Consider the following 16,101-nt stretch of genomic DNA (forward strand, 5'->3'; position numbering starts at 1 on the left):
GGGGGGGGTTTTTCTCTAATTTTACACAGTGTATTTCCTATGTACTTTTCTTTTTTACTTATATTGACACCAGGAAGCAGTATGTGACCAGTTTCATCCTTGTTCGGATCTCATCAGATGTGCATGGTCAGATAGAAGATCTGGATACATTTGTCTGATGAGTCCCAAATAAGGATGAAACTGGTCATGTACTGCCTCCTGGTGGACAATATCAGTAAAAAAAATCACATATCCTATGAGTTGGCTGATGACTTACTGTATTACCATTAATAAAATAAATATAATTCCTCCAGACCCTGTTTCTTCAATATACAGTATGAATATTATCTGATATTTTTTCAAATAGAACTACTGACAAAATTTAATATGCCATTTTTCAATTTATAAGTTATCAAAATATTTCCAATACCAAGTGATTAACAATTTAGGTGCCCAAAGTAAAAATGTAACAATTGGGTTAAAAAAAGAAATGACATTCCCTTGCTCTCTCATCCTTGCATTATACAAGATTGCACAGTAGTTCTTAATACAAAAAAAAATCCTGATTTCTTTTGTAATATACCAACATACATGTTTCCAAGAATATCTGGGGTTAAGGCGATGAATGGACGAGCAGTTTCCACTCTGAGGTCTACTTGAGTTAGTGGACACATTTCCACATTTTCAGGTGTGCACAGCTGTAGGCACACATGCGGAGGATTGCCCCACATTGGAGAAAGAGACATGTTTTTTTTCCCATTTATAATCATCACCCAGAATGCTAATATGTTCTGCAATTATTGTACTGATTTGGCTCAAAAATTATTCCTCTCCTGCTCCCCTTCTCTATATACCTATCTTAGGTTTAATGTGTTGTGTGAATCCAGTGGTTGTCTTTTAGCTTTGATTTTGCTATGTTTGTGACTTAGTGGTGCTCACCAGAACTGTGAGACATGCATGACTCTCAGACTGACCTTGGATTCTGATTTTGTTCAAAGCCTCATCTTCTGCCTGATCCTCCTATATGAAACCTGACTTGGGTTCTGACCTTGCTGTAAGCTACTGGTGCTCTGCATTACTGACTTGGTTATTGGCTTGCTTGTTCAACAGGCAAGCCATGCCCTTAGGCACAACCCTTTCACATTTACACTTTTCAAAAGGATCAGATAGCGAGTGTTGGAAAAGGCCTCTCAAGACCCAGATTACCAATTCCTTGGTAATAATCTGACTGCTAAAAACCACATACCTCTGTTTTTGTACTGAGCTGATAATATCCAGCTGAGTTCTTCTCTATATTAGAAACCTATATCAATTATAATCAATTGGAGACCATCTGCTACTGCCTGTCTTTCTGTGCGATTGCTGATAAGCCAAAGTGCCCCTCTGAGATATTCTTACCTGCTAGGATCTGCGTTAGCAAGCTACAAAATTATATCTCAACTGCGTACTACTGTAAAATGTCTGGGGATTAACAAAAACGAGAGTTCATCTACAAATATTTTACAAGATAGATAAACAAACAGGATTGCCTTTCAAAGAGTACTGGAAATAAACCCACCCAAATATTCCATATAGTTAGAGGAATTATTTGCCTTTTACTTATTTGCCTTTCCCCCCGGTTTTTTGGCATGTTGATTCCTAGTCAGTTACATTAAAAACAGCCCTACAGATTTTCTGTCATGCTGCCTTATTATACATGGAGAATAAATGCCAGAGTGTGTAGAATACGGCAGGAATTTTGTAAAAGAACTGAACAATTAATAGCAGTATCTGCTTAACAAAGCTGAACAATTTTTAGAAAATATGATAATGCCATGAAAACTGCTGGATAGGGAAATGCTGGTGATTACCTTATGACTACACATATTTCTTAAAAGTTAACAGAACAAGCTGCTAGGGAGATTGGCTGATTGCATTCAGTAGTTGGACCACAAAGATCAGGAAAGAAAGAAGGAATTTTTGAGTCAGGGACCCTTCTTCCCAAACCACTGGAATAAATGTATTCAAAAAGAATTTGTGTGCAGTGTAAGGTACTGGCGGTTTCTCTGGGGATTTGATGTGGGAATGCTGGACTTTTAAGTTATATCTCCGCTAGTTCAACATCTAGTCTTGTAAATGAACCCACAAAACATCCAAAGGCTTCTAGTTAGTGACCTCCCTCCAAAGGCAATCAAACCTACCCAAGTACTGAATTCCTGGAATCTGGGAACTCAGAAGCTTGCAGTTATTTTATAAAACTCCTGTTGGCCTAAGAAAGGGAGTGCTTTTTGGTATGTATTTTAGATCATTTTTATGTACCGTTGTTACTGCAGTGGTAAGATGTTTTTTTTAAAAGAATCATCTAACATCTTATTGCTAAAACATTTCTGATTTATCTGCCCATATGCGAAGGTGTCTGATGTAGGCATATTACCCTTCTGCACCATCTAAATGTAATACCTTTCCACTGAGGTCCTGCTATTTAGTGCTGGCGCAGTATTCATCACTGGGCTGTATGTTGTGGGGTGGGGGAATGAGGAATTAAGGAATAAGATTACTCATACTGAATTCAGAAAAAAAAAATCAGATCTGGACAATGGTTATTTAATAATAAACTTTAGCAATACAGATACTTCAGCAAACTGCCTGCTTAATACAAGACTGCCCATAAAGCGTTTTCTTTGGGCTACAAATTTCCAAGTTATTTGTGCTTCATTTGTATCTTGTTTCCTAGCAGTTCTAATATTCTCATCTTTTGTGAACCCTTTCATCAAATAGGACATGCTATGTAGAGAGCTCTGCCACCTGGCAAGTTACTTCTGTGACACCTGGAGAAATTCTGAATAATCTTTTGGCTGGAACTTCTCTGAGGCCAGTAATATGTAACTGATTACTTTTCAGATCCAGTAATCCATCATTTATAATAGCAGGCGTATTCCTTCCAAGCAAATTTACCAGGCCTGTCGCAATTTGTTAAGGCATTATCTCTAAGAGGTGAGATTGTTCTGAGTGAAGACTCCTTCATCTCCTAGTTAATTTTCAAGCACCATCTTCCCAAGCTTTATTCGAAGCACAGTTATTCATTTTCCGGGCTATCTGATTTCTCACACTGGATGTAGGTATCATTAGGAACGCAAGCACACAAAGCATGGTGATTTTTCTCATTTAAAGTAGCAGGTGGACTACTCTCCAGTTAGTTACTTAGATATTACACTTGAGACACACACACAAACACACAGGAGTCCTGTTTAGAAGGGTTTTTTTGTTTTTTTTTTAGGAATATACACAGGAGTGAGAGTTTTTTTAAAATATGGCTAGGTTGACATATTGTTCTAAGCCATGTTGAACAAACCATTGTGGACTGTGTTTATAGTACATACGGAACCAGAAAAAAGCAAAACAAACAAGCTACATTTTGACTTAGGCAACGTATGAATCTATCCATTCAGGGTTTTGAAAGATTGTGGCTCATTTTTAAAACCTATCAAAACAAAATATAAACACAGTATTTTCGTTCCTTGGCTGTGAGAATTCCATTAAATTTCCTTCTCCTTTCAAAAAATATGTTGGTATTAATTTCCTATTTATATCAAGCAGGAGGAACACGGTAAAAAAAAGTCATTGGGTTCTTTCAACTAATGGTATCATGCAAAAATCAGTGCCCTGATAAACAGTGTGAATTTCTTGGCCCATAAATATTACAATTCCCTTGCTGCCATTAGAGTTTGATGTGAAGAATGTTCTTATTTCTTCCCCCTACCTCCAATTTACTCGTTTTTTTCCCTCATAAAAGTCACCGAACTTCTGTTATGGGCAGAATGTTTTCTTGTATTCCTTGTGGTAGCATCAACTCTTGAATCAATTCTTAAAAAGTAGTCTATATATCTTGCTCCCCACCGGTATTTAGCTGATAATGGTCATCAGCTTAGTGCTACTCCTCTGTTTTACTGCTAATCTACCGTAGGCCTGTGAACCTCAAAAAGAGCTCCAAGTTTAAAATCTTTCTTTTGTTTCAGTGGGACTTCACCTGGGGGAAAAAAGGTGTGCTGAGGCTGAAACCTGTCAAAAGTGTTTTCAGCTAGTAGCAATGCCTTAGGCAAACTTATATCATCCTGAAACAAAGGTAGCAGGAAATCATACCTCAGAGATTCCCATCCTTGGAAACAATAACACTTCTGAGAAGCATGGCAGTGTTATAATTAAAAATATATCAATTGGCTGAATTGTTACTCTAGACAAAACATTGTTCAGCATTATTATTGTCTCTCCTCATTCCTTCTTCTTGGCCTCCCTCCTCTGCACCCACCCCAAAGGGCTGTTCACACACATTTATGCTTTTTATCTAAGAATGCAGTCCTCATTTAGCAATTAAGCCAATGGCTTGAGGCTGGAAGAAGCAGAGTTGTAGGGGGCTGCCCAAAATGTACAAATGTTTTGCAAATTCCATCTTTGTGGAGGCGTTCCACGTACATTTCAAAAGAAGCCAATTAATATGCAGATTTTGGATCACAAAGCGAATGAAGACAAATGCAATCATTTCTGGCTTTCCAGAAATGATAATTTTACTTTTAATAATAGACCAGAAATTGGAGGTTTAATTATACTTTTTTTGAAACAGATCCTTATTATGTTCTGGGGTTGTTGTTTTATTTTGGCTGGTTGTTTTGGTGTGCTTGGCGAATGTGAATTATAATTAGGACTTTTGTAATTAAAGAAATAATTAAACACCACAGGCATACTTCTTGCAATGGTTTAGGGCAATTTAGGGTTTTTTGTTTAAAAAAATACGGTTAGACTGAACTAGTACCTTTTTCTCCAACAATGCAGACAGGAAGAAGTAAAATAATTCATTCTTTTGGCATTATAAATAGGACAGAAAGAAAGAAAGAAAGAAAGAAAGAAAGAAAGAAAGAAAGAAAGAAAGAAAGAAAGAAAGAAAGAAAGAAAGAAAGAAACACACATTTGTATTGTGTGGAAAAATAAAAGATTCTTTTAAATAAATGTAAGCCTGAGAATCAGTTCCAGTTGATGAATTTGTGCAAATAAGTTGTTTTCTCAGGCAGCTTTATTTTATTTTAATTAAATAAGAGCTTCAGCCCCCTGCAAATTACTGTGTGGTTAATCCTATGACATTACTCTTGTGGGAAGAAATTAAGCTCTCTCCCCCCTCTTTGTCTTCCCCAAACACTGCTTTCCTCCATATTGCTTCCCCACCTTGAGCAAGGTAAAAGGTTAAAGATCACAAAATAGAATGGGTTTATACAAAGGATGCAAGAGATTAAAATGGGACAGGAAACCCCAACTGTTTAGACAAAATATTCCCTTCAGACTTAATCAGAGACCTTGTAAGACAAAAGGTTGCTCATTCACAGAATTTAGCAGATCCCATTCAGGTGAACAGCCAAACAGATCTCCATCATCAAATCACAAAAGATCCCTTCCAAGGTGAACAGTCCAGGCTAGTGGACAAAGCCACAGCCCAGCAGGGAACCTAGACTATCAGAACAGGAAACACAAACAGCGGGGAGTCTGACCATAGAGCGCCCCCTCTCTGAACCCAGGTAAACTGCACTCTCCTAGAATTCCTAGAGAACTCCCCCCTGCCAAAAAACTGGCTAAGTATGCCTTCTCAGAAGAAGCTGCTTGGACAAGCAGCGAAACATTTCAACCAAAAAGAAAGAAATCCAGTGGAAATGACTCAGCCTACAGATAATTCCACCTTGATGACTGAGAATCTTCATCGACTTCTCAGAAGTTCCTAGAGGGTGGGAACATTTTTGCATAACAATAGCCAAGCTGTCCTGTATAAAGGGCTTATAGTGAAATACAAAGGTGGCCACCTCAGACAGCTGATTGCTCTGCACTTCATGCTATTGGACAATAAAATTTATCTCTGTTCAAGCAATCGCCTGAGAATGTTCATTCCCGGCTCAGAACAGGCCTGGTAAGATTTCCTTCCAACACCCTGAACAGAAAGAAATTAAGAGTGGGGGGCAACCCCGATCATTGTTAGTCCATTGTCCTGGAGGAACAAGAGTTCTTTTTCACTGACTTACAACACAGCATAAAATGAGACCGCCTTAAATCCTAACCTCCTGCTGGAGGGACTTTCCAGATACACATGAATATATTTCACATGAATATATTTTATATTTAGTAGTCATATATTATAACTATTTGTACTTATTATGGCTCTGAAACCATGTTTTGTTTCCTTGAAGAGTTTTGTTGACTTTCTTACTCTTCCTTTCTCACAGGCCTTGATAGATAGCTGTGCCCATAGAAACAAGATAAGGTGTACATTCCAAGGATAGCTTCTCCAGAGGAAAGGTATTGTTTAATAGCGGTCAAGGATGGAAGGAAGTTCCTTATATGGAATGATGCCATATAAGATGGAGTATGGGTAACTGAGTAAGGGGTGGTATTCTAAGGGAGGAGTTGTATGGAATGTATGCAACGTGCTATAAGGAGAGGGTCCTGCATGATCACCCACCTAACAGCTTGCTGTCATTGCTTTTACTCTTGTGTGAAGAATGAATAATTAATTTCATGCAACTGCCTGTTTTTTTGATCCCGGCTCAGAAGTGAACCTGGTAAGGAAATTTTAAAAAAGAATCCTAACACCTCCATCACTCACACAGAATCTTTCTGTGCTTTCACTTCTGGGCTTCCTTCTCTCACAAGGAAGAAAACAGGAAGAGGGAAAAATAACTTGTTTCTTGGTTTCTTGGATTCCAACTCTTGGTCCAGCTGTCCTCACTGACGTCTGATCTGTTCTAAAAAAACCGCAGCCATTTCCACCAGTGGACTTCTCTCAGATCCTGCTTGGTCTTGCTGGATTGCAACTGCAGATTCCTCCTTGAGGACACATACAGTACTACCAGTCCTTGCCGTACAAAAACAACTCCAGGAATGCCCAACAAGCTCATCCTCCATCACTTGATATGCCTGCATTCACATGTTTTAATCAGGCATGAAGGTTCTCAGTGTCTGTGTGACAGTGAGCTTGATTTTGGCCCATGGGGGGGGGGGGAAGAAACACCTTCAACCTTGAGACCCTTGCATCATCCCAAGTCCATCAGGGTAACTTTCCCTGCCATAGCTTCACAGATTTATAGCTTCTTTCCCAATCCTAATATTTAATGTCCAGAATAGAAATATATACTCATCATGTATATTCAGTTCTAAATTTCTACAGAAATTCTAATTTTAAAAGATCCTGTGAGGACTGTCACAGCAGGAGATCAATATGGATGGGTGGATGGATGGATACACACATACACATATACATGGATCATGATTTCTAGCTTTCTAAGGGGAGTTGCCTTGCTTCCGGGGCCAAATTTCTGGTTTGATGATACATCTTTTCACTGCTAGATGAGAAGGCCCTTAAAGAATCCAACATAAACTATCTTGTGTTCTAAAGAAGAAAAAGGAGCGATGTAGTATCCATTAGGCATTGAAATGATCAGGACTGGTGGTATGATACATTTGCATCTATAGAGAAATGACAAATTTCTCTCATTCACTGATTTGCATGAAAGAAGTTCTAGGCTTCTTTCTCTAGGAGTAAGACTCCTGCTGCTTACCAATTAGTGCAGATAATATTAAGCTGGAGAGATCAATGGTCTGAGTCAATACAGGGTGCCTTTTTATGTTCCCTCACGGTATTCATGGCTTCAAAGGCAAAGAAAAAAACAGGGAATACAATGAGTAAATGAAGGCAAAGTGTAGCATATAAAGAACACAGAAGTAATGTGGTTTTTAATACAGAGGGGGGGAAATCACACTGGGGCTGAGACCACCAGCAATGCAGCTGTGCATGTTTGTGCACATACTCAAACAGGGAAAGTCTTCAAAGTAGCTGTGCCAACTTTCCTGCAGGACATGGATGCTTTAAAGCTTTAAGGAGGAAAATGCCTCTTGAGAAGGCTTTGCACTGTCATACAATTATTACAGTCTTATCTAAGGAACCGTTCTATGTTGGAATCGTAAGCTATATTTGCAAATGTTATTTGCAGAGAGATTACCTCAAGAAGGCCCTTTTTACCAGAAATAATTTAGTGCTATGAGAAACCATTATACCTACAATTTTAGGGCTGTGCAGCCCTTCATGAATAATTTGGAAAGTTGCTTTCCTGTAAGTGCAAATTTAGCACCTGTCTGCAAGTCTTTAAAGCACCATGTCTTTTCCCAGAATTGGTCAGCTACCCAAGAAAGACATGTCTGCTTAAAAAGTGGCAGACAAGTGCTACATTCACATTCCCACATACCCTAGACTGAGTTTTGAATCAGAAGCATTTTATAGCTCCTATTATTTTATTATTGGTGTCAAGCCTTTTAATAATGGAAAAGATAATACACCATCTCATTTGCTCCCTCCCTCCTTTTAAATTTTATTTGTATGTGTGTATGTGTGCATTCTGCTTTTTCTCATATTTTTTCTTGCTTTTCTATGATGGAACACATCTGCTGCCATCAGTATGTGAATTAGCACATCAATGTTTCGGATGAAAATAAAAAATGTCACAGCAATAAGAGCATGATTTGAAACCAAGCCAGTTAGTTGGTAAATTACAAGCTCCATTAACATAAAACTCTAACAAATAGGACCCACAACTCATTAACGGAAGGTACAATATGACTGCAGGAAGATTCATCTCCCAAAGGAGTATTATCTAGGGAAGAAATAGATACAAGTTTTGCTGAGAGCTGCCACTAATGACAACATTAACTTTATTTATTAACAAATACTGCAAATATTTGGAAATATACCTCCCCAGCCTCAACATGCACTTTAGATTAAACACATTGTCATATACTTTTATGCGATTGCTACGTCAGCTTTAAATTCCCCACGTTACAACAATATATTTAACAACTGTAGGAATCAGGCAGCTTTCTGGGGTTTGTAATTCTCCCAATAATCTTTTTCAAAGTAAGGTATCCAGTTGGTTGGGTTCTTGTTTTGGTGAGGAGATTACAAAGCACTGGTATACTTTTACCAGGTGTAATTCAATGAGTTTTAAATGACATGTATGAAATTAAGAACTAATACAGTGGGGAAAACTCTCCTCCAGTTCCAAAGATTTTTTTTCTTCAAAAACAAAACAAAACAGTTTATCTTATTTTAAAATTACTTCTGAATTTATTTCTGAAATGTTTTTAGTTGCTATAATGGAGACTAAGAATGTTGCTGTTGGCTACTTATTTATCCTTTACATTTCTCGCTGCCCCTTTGCAGTTTCCCTGGTTGCCCATATGCCCAGATCTAAAAATACCCAAGAGAGAAGCTAGGATTTAACTGAAGCATGAGAACCCAATTTTTTGGCATACTGCTATTAAAAATAAAACTTTCAGAAGCTCTCTAATTTGGGAAAAGAAGAGGAGAAATGCTTCCCTCTTTAACATGTTAAGTGGAAAGTTTAATGAGCTCTAAAAAGTAAGATAATATTGCTTCTCAGCACTGCCACTTACCCAATGGGCTAACCTTTCATCAGAAATCCAGATGGCCCCACTTCTAACCCTTTAGCAGAGAAAAAAAAAACTTCAGAAAAGAATTGGGTTAAGTTTTGTCCTCAGTGTATCTTGAAGGAGAATTTTTTTAGGGGTATGTTTGAACCAGAGACCAGGACACAATTACATTGAAGCAGAAATTGGTTTATTGACAAGATCAGTACCAGAGGTGGAACAGAAAGAAGGCTAAAGAGAGGTGGGGTTACAAGATCTTTTTATAGACTTATGCAAATTATCCCTTTATTGGATAGGTTACAGTAAAACTGCAGGTCAACATTAGTCATGTGATAGGACATAGCAGTCAATGTGATTGATAAAGTTAACCTTACTGAAGAGGTTCATTCATATGCATGTTGGAATGTGTAATGAAGCATGGAGAGAATGAGACAATACCTTCCTTATCCGATGGATCCTTTGGCTTAAAGAAAGGGGTCTAAGAATTGGTGTCTCAAGTTGTTAGTTTAGCTTAGTTGTTATCTGAAAACCTTGAATTCCCAGTGCTGATTGTTAATCCTTTGAGACTAGCTTGCATTCCTGTGGTTGACACTTTCCCTTATCTTGTTAGTTTATTGTTAACTTGGTGTGGCTCAGAATTCCTAGCACCTAATTGCTCTTTCGCTGAGTTTGTCATACTGTTTATTCAAAGAATATACATAGGTCAGAGTCCTGAGCCGGACCCCTACATTTTACATTCTATTATTAATGTTATTATTAATTATACTACTTTATGGAAAGGCTTAATCATTTTAAGGATTATTGTTTCCATATTATTGTTATAATTGCTTCAGTTTTACTGTACCTAGCATGGGTGCACGTGGAACACGAGAAACTCACTTGAAATCATTTTACATTTTAGTGTTGCTCAACAGAAAAAGTAAAAAAAAAAGTGTTGTTTTCATAGCCACATTCTCCTGCCCTCTCTTAATTACTTTGGGGACATGGAAGGAAGGAAGGAAGGAAGGAAGGAAGGAAGGAAGGAAGGAAGGAAGGAAGGAGGGAAGGAAGGTTTATATGAGCTCAGGTCCATTCTAACTTTAAATATCTTGTTCTTGAGAAAAACAGGGGAGGACCTGCAATTGTAAAATGTGCCATGAACAAAAACTGATTTGGCTTATTAAACATCTTGTGTCATTTTTAGGAGCAGGAGGAAAATATTCACAAGTTTTAACAATGCCTACTAGCAAGTGCAAAATAATCATGTGAGAACTAAAATCAGATGATGTAGACTGCATTATCTTTATAGCTGGACAAGAGCTGTGCTTTTATATTCCAGGGGATTTAAATGGTATGAATGAACTCTAAGGTACGAATCTTCCTGCTGCATTGATGAGCCATGAAATAAGACAGTTGAATCACATTCTAATTATGAAATAGGCAGTGATGGATATATATGAAGACTATCTGATTATGTTTTTCTTGTGTCCTCCTTATATCATGATGAAGTGAAGTTTCAATTGCCACAGAGCGGGAGGGAGCCTAAATAGCTTGGATAATATCCAAGGGGCAGCAATTCCAGCTTCTCTTTGATGCACAGCAGTGCATTGTCCTTGGGACCTTTTGTAGACCACCTTATAAGGAAGGAAATAAATGTATTTTCCCTTGAGGATGCAAGAACAAGAGCCCCTAGCCCATTTTGGATGCCTATATTCTAACTGCCAATATTCAAAGACTGTTGGATCACAAGGACATCATGAAAAGAACAGAGAATATTATATTATACAGGGTTGCTGGTGAAGCAAATCGCATGGCAAATAACAATGTGACATTAAACAAGAAGTATTCAGCATTATAATGCTGTCGTGTTTTTTCCCCTCATGAACATCTGCAGTACTCCTATGCAAATCATCAATGATCCATGTGGCATAGATAGGACAACATTCTTCTATATTAAAAAATGCATGCTTCTTTTATTCCTTCTTACAGTTCAAAATGCTTAGTAGATTTACATGAGATAAAGTATGAATATCATTCTTAAATGTTCCTCCCTGGAAAAATTGCAAAAACAAACAAACAATCATCAAGGGAATTGTTAAGGAATTTGTTTTGTTGAGGATGTTAGATTTCAACCCCCATCTGGGATAAACAACAATACTCATAAATTGTCTTAAAGTATCTTCATTTCTTAGACTTGGTGAATGGAAGTCCCTTTTTGAAACTATGTTCTGTATTGATTGAGCTTAATAAACATGTAATTCTTAGGATGGGTAAACTGTTTGTTTGTCTCCTTAGACCCAGTCAAGGGCTAAAGTAAAACTATATAAATAAAGGCCCAGATGTGTATGTAGCTTCTGAAAACTTAATAGGTTTCTGAAAGCTGTTAGTATATAACTTTTACTATGATAAAAGGGAAAAAAATATGCAACACATGAATGGAGAGGATATTAACAATGTTAATTTTAATTAATGTAATGTTAACTAATATAAATGTATATCAAATAAAAGGAAATTTCTCTTATATCCTGATTGCACCTACTAGTTTATGGAAAGGGGGCAGGGGGTGTCCCAGCACTCAACAGTGAATTGTGGAATTGTGGAATTCTGGGCTGGAGAGACAAATGTGAAAAAAAATCCAGTCCATAGCACTTCCATAGCATATTTTGTTTGGTTGATTTGATTCGTATCTCACCATTCCTCCAGGAGTTCAAGATGATATACATAATTCTCCCTCCTCCAATCTTCTCTATAGCAACAACTTTGAGATGTAGGTTGGGCTAAGTGTGTGTGATTGGCCCAAAATCATCCACCTAGAGAGTAAAGGGAATGGCCTTGACAGATATAGGCAAGATCCATTAGCAAAGCAATGAGGCGAAAATCATGGCTTAAGCTGAAGTCATGTAGAAGGTATACAAAAACATCTCAGACAGACACCTCCTTAATTCACAGGAGTGTAAAGCAGGGGGGAGGTAAATCACAATCAGCCTTGCAAAATTCTGTTATTATAGTCAATCTTAATAAGGGTAGTTTAACTTTCCAGAGGAGTTGATTTCTTGGTCTGGTCTACCTAGTGGGGCTGACAGAAACTTCCAAGTTGAGACTAGACTTGAACCTATATCTCCCCAGTCCTTAATGACTAATCACTCTCCAGCCCCCCCCCCCTTTTTTTTAAAACTAAAGCCTGTGGCACAATATTCACAGTGTTATAAATGATCTTCATTTTAGTTTGGATTTTAGTAAAGCTCAATTTAGTGGACCCCCATTTAGTGTTCTTTGGATGTAGCAGGCAACATTTCTGTCCAGACATCCCCTCCCCTGCCATAATGGACTATCCCATTGCACCTCAAGTGTAAAGTGGACCAGGCAGCTAAATTTACAATAAATTTTATCTTAATTTTACCACATCTGCAGCTGAGTACATCACTTGAGTAATGATGTCATTATACAAATTATGCAAATTACATCCTTTGCATCAATTTGTGCCATTTGATGAATGACATCATTACACTAATACATTTTCAGAGTTAACTGTCTTTATGGATCTATTTATTTACTAAATTTGTATGCCTCCAATTTCCTTCGACTCATGGTGACTTGCAGCAGTTAAAACACCCATATTACAGTTAACATACAAATAACAAACATCCTCAATAAATATAACATTAAGATGCCCATGATAAACAATAAAACATGAACATATACAGAATAAAATATTAAAATGTCCACAGTGAACTGTAGGAATATAATGTCTACATTAGAGATTCATGGGTGCCCCCTCCCCAATTTGTCAGGACATAGTTTTCATGCATATGGCCAGTTCCATGAGTATTGTTCCCTTATTAAGCTACGGGCATGTGGCCCTTCCGCTTTTCAAGGGAAGACTCTTGAACTGGCCCTCAGTGAAAATATGGGACCAGGCCCACAACTAGGGTCTGTGTCACCTGGGGCAAACATGGATTCTGCGCCCATTTTGGTGCCCCCCCCAGCACGGTGCCCAGGGCACATGCCCCAGTTGCCCCACCCCCCAGTTGCAGCCCTGTATGGGGCTCCTTCTCAATGAAGCTTCTGTATTCCTCTCCTTACAGGGACAGCTCACACACCCTTATCTGTTACTATAAAAGATTAAGTGGGAGAGTCGACTCTCACAGTCTGTGAGACCCAAGATAAGAGAAAGTCTGACTCTGCAAAAATGAAGGACAGATGCAAACAAGGCAGCTCACTCAAAAAGGGAAGGGGCCCAGGAGAACTTCACATAGGTCAGAAAGGAAGAAGAAATGCAAGAGGGTTTCAAGACTGTTTCTGACTTACATGATTCTTTATTGCAGGTCACAGTACCATCAAGGTGACTGAAATAAAATCCACTGAATTACAGTAAAATGGCATAAGGAGAATGCAACACCCTAATACACCACTTAATATAACCAGTGCTCAGTCCCAAATTAATTTACTGTTAGCAAAGCATGAATTCTAACAAGCTACAAATGCAGCTAGTGCAGATTTGGGGTCTTTGTCTGCCAAAAGGAAGCTTCACGTAAAAATCATTTGGTTGCCCAGGGAATGGCTTAATGAGAGATCTTAACAGCTTGCTATGAGTCTCTCTCTCTCTATTACAATAGAGTAAAATGTGGGTCAGTGATTTGATATTCCCAGGCTGACAGGGGCAAATCCTTTCTTCATAAGATATTTTCTGGAACCTGCCCACCAATATGGCTGATGGCAAAATATCAAACCGCAGTTCTGTGAAAGCCCTACAGACAACATTTTCTGTATCTAGGGCTTGCTCTTGAATCATAACATTTGCTGAAAGTCTTTGCTTATGGCTTCCTAACTTTGTGATTTTTGATTATGTGCCATCAAGTCATTTTTGAAGCCTGGTAATTAGGACAGATACACGGGAGACTGGAATGCTAATGTGGGCAGTCAAATGACACCTGGAATTACAGGTAAGCATGGCCTGGGAGAACAAAACAAAGCAGGACATAGGCTGATAGAATTTTGCCAAGAGAACTCAATGTGCATAACACACACCCTCTTCCAGCAACCTAAGAGACGGCTTTATACATGGACTTCACCAGATGGACAACACCGAAATCAGATTGATTACATCCTTTGCAGCCAAAGGTGGTGGACATCTATACAGTCGGTAAAAACAAGACCTGGAGCTGACTGTAGTTCAGATCACGAACTTCTTCTTGCACAATTTAGGATCAGACTAAAGAGATTAGGGAAGACCCACAGATCAGCTAGATATGAGCTCACTAATATTCCTAAGGAATATGCAGTGGAGGTGAAGAATAGATTTAAGGGACTGGACTTAGTAGATAGGGTCCCGGAAGAACTATGGACAGAAGTTGGCAGCATTGTTCAGGAGGCGGCAACAAAATACATCCCAAAGAAAGAGAAAACCAAGAAGGCAAAATGGCTGTCTGCTGAGACACTAGCAGTAGCCCAAGAAAGAAGGAAAGCAAAAGACAACCGTGATAGGGGGAGATATGCCCAATTCAATGCAAAATTCCAAAGGTTAGCCAGAAGAGATAAGGAATTATTTTTAAACAAGCAATGTGCAGAAGTGGAAGAAGAGAATAGAATAGGAAGGACAAGAGACCTCTTCCAGAAAATTAGAAACATCAGAGGTAAATTCCAGGCAAAAATGGGCATGATCAAAAACAAAGATGGCAAGGACCTAACAGAAGAAGAAGAGATCAAGAAAAGGTGGCAAGAATATACAGAAGACCTGTATAGGAAGGATAACAATATCAGGGATAGCTTTGTCAGTGTGGTCAGTGAGCTAGAGCCAGACATCCTGAAGAGTGAGGTTGAATGGGCCTTAAGAAGCATTGCTAATAACAAGGCAGCAGGAGACGATGGCATCCCAGCTGAACTGTTCAAAATCTTGCGAGATGAGGCTGACAAGGTAATGCATGCCATATGCCAGCAAATTTGGAAAACACAAGAATGGCCATCAGATTGGAAAAAATCAACTTATATCCCCATACCAAAAAAGGGAAACACGAAAGAATGTTCAAACTATCGAACAGTGGCACTCATTTCACATGCCAGTAAGGTAATGCTCAAGATCCTGCAAGGTAGACTTCAGCAATTCATGGAGCGAGAATTGCCAGATGTACAAGCTGGGTTTAGAAAAGGCAGAGGAACTCGGGACCAAATTGCCAATATCCGATGGATAATGGAAAAAGCCAGGGAGTTTCAGAAAAACATCTATTTCTGTTTTATTGACTATTCTAAAGCCTTTGACTGTGTGGACCATAACAAATTGTGGCAAGTTCTTAGTGGTATGGGGATACCAAGTCATCTTCTCTGCCTCCTGAAGAATCTGTATAACGACCAAGTAGCAACAGTAAGAACAGACCACGGAACAACGGACTGGTTTGAGATTGGGAAAGGAGTACGGCAGGGCTGTATCCTCTCACCCTCCCTATTCAACTTGTATGCAGAACACATCATGCGACATGCTGGGCTTGAGGAATCCAAGGCTGGAGTTAAAATTGCTGGAAGAAACATTAACAATCTCAGATATGCAGATGATACCATTTTGATGGCTGAAAGCGAAGAGGAACTGAGGAGCCTTATGATGAAGGTGAAAGAAGAAAGTGCAAAAGCTGGCTTGCAGCTAAACCTCAAAAAAACCAAGATTATGGCAACCAGCTTGATTGATAACTGGCAAATAGAGGG

This window comes from Candoia aspera, chromosome 12 (assembly GCF_035149785.1).
Source record: "Candoia aspera isolate rCanAsp1 chromosome 12, rCanAsp1.hap2, whole genome shotgun sequence".
Classification (NCBI taxonomy): domain Eukaryota; kingdom Metazoa; phylum Chordata; class Lepidosauria; order Squamata; family Boidae; genus Candoia; species Candoia aspera.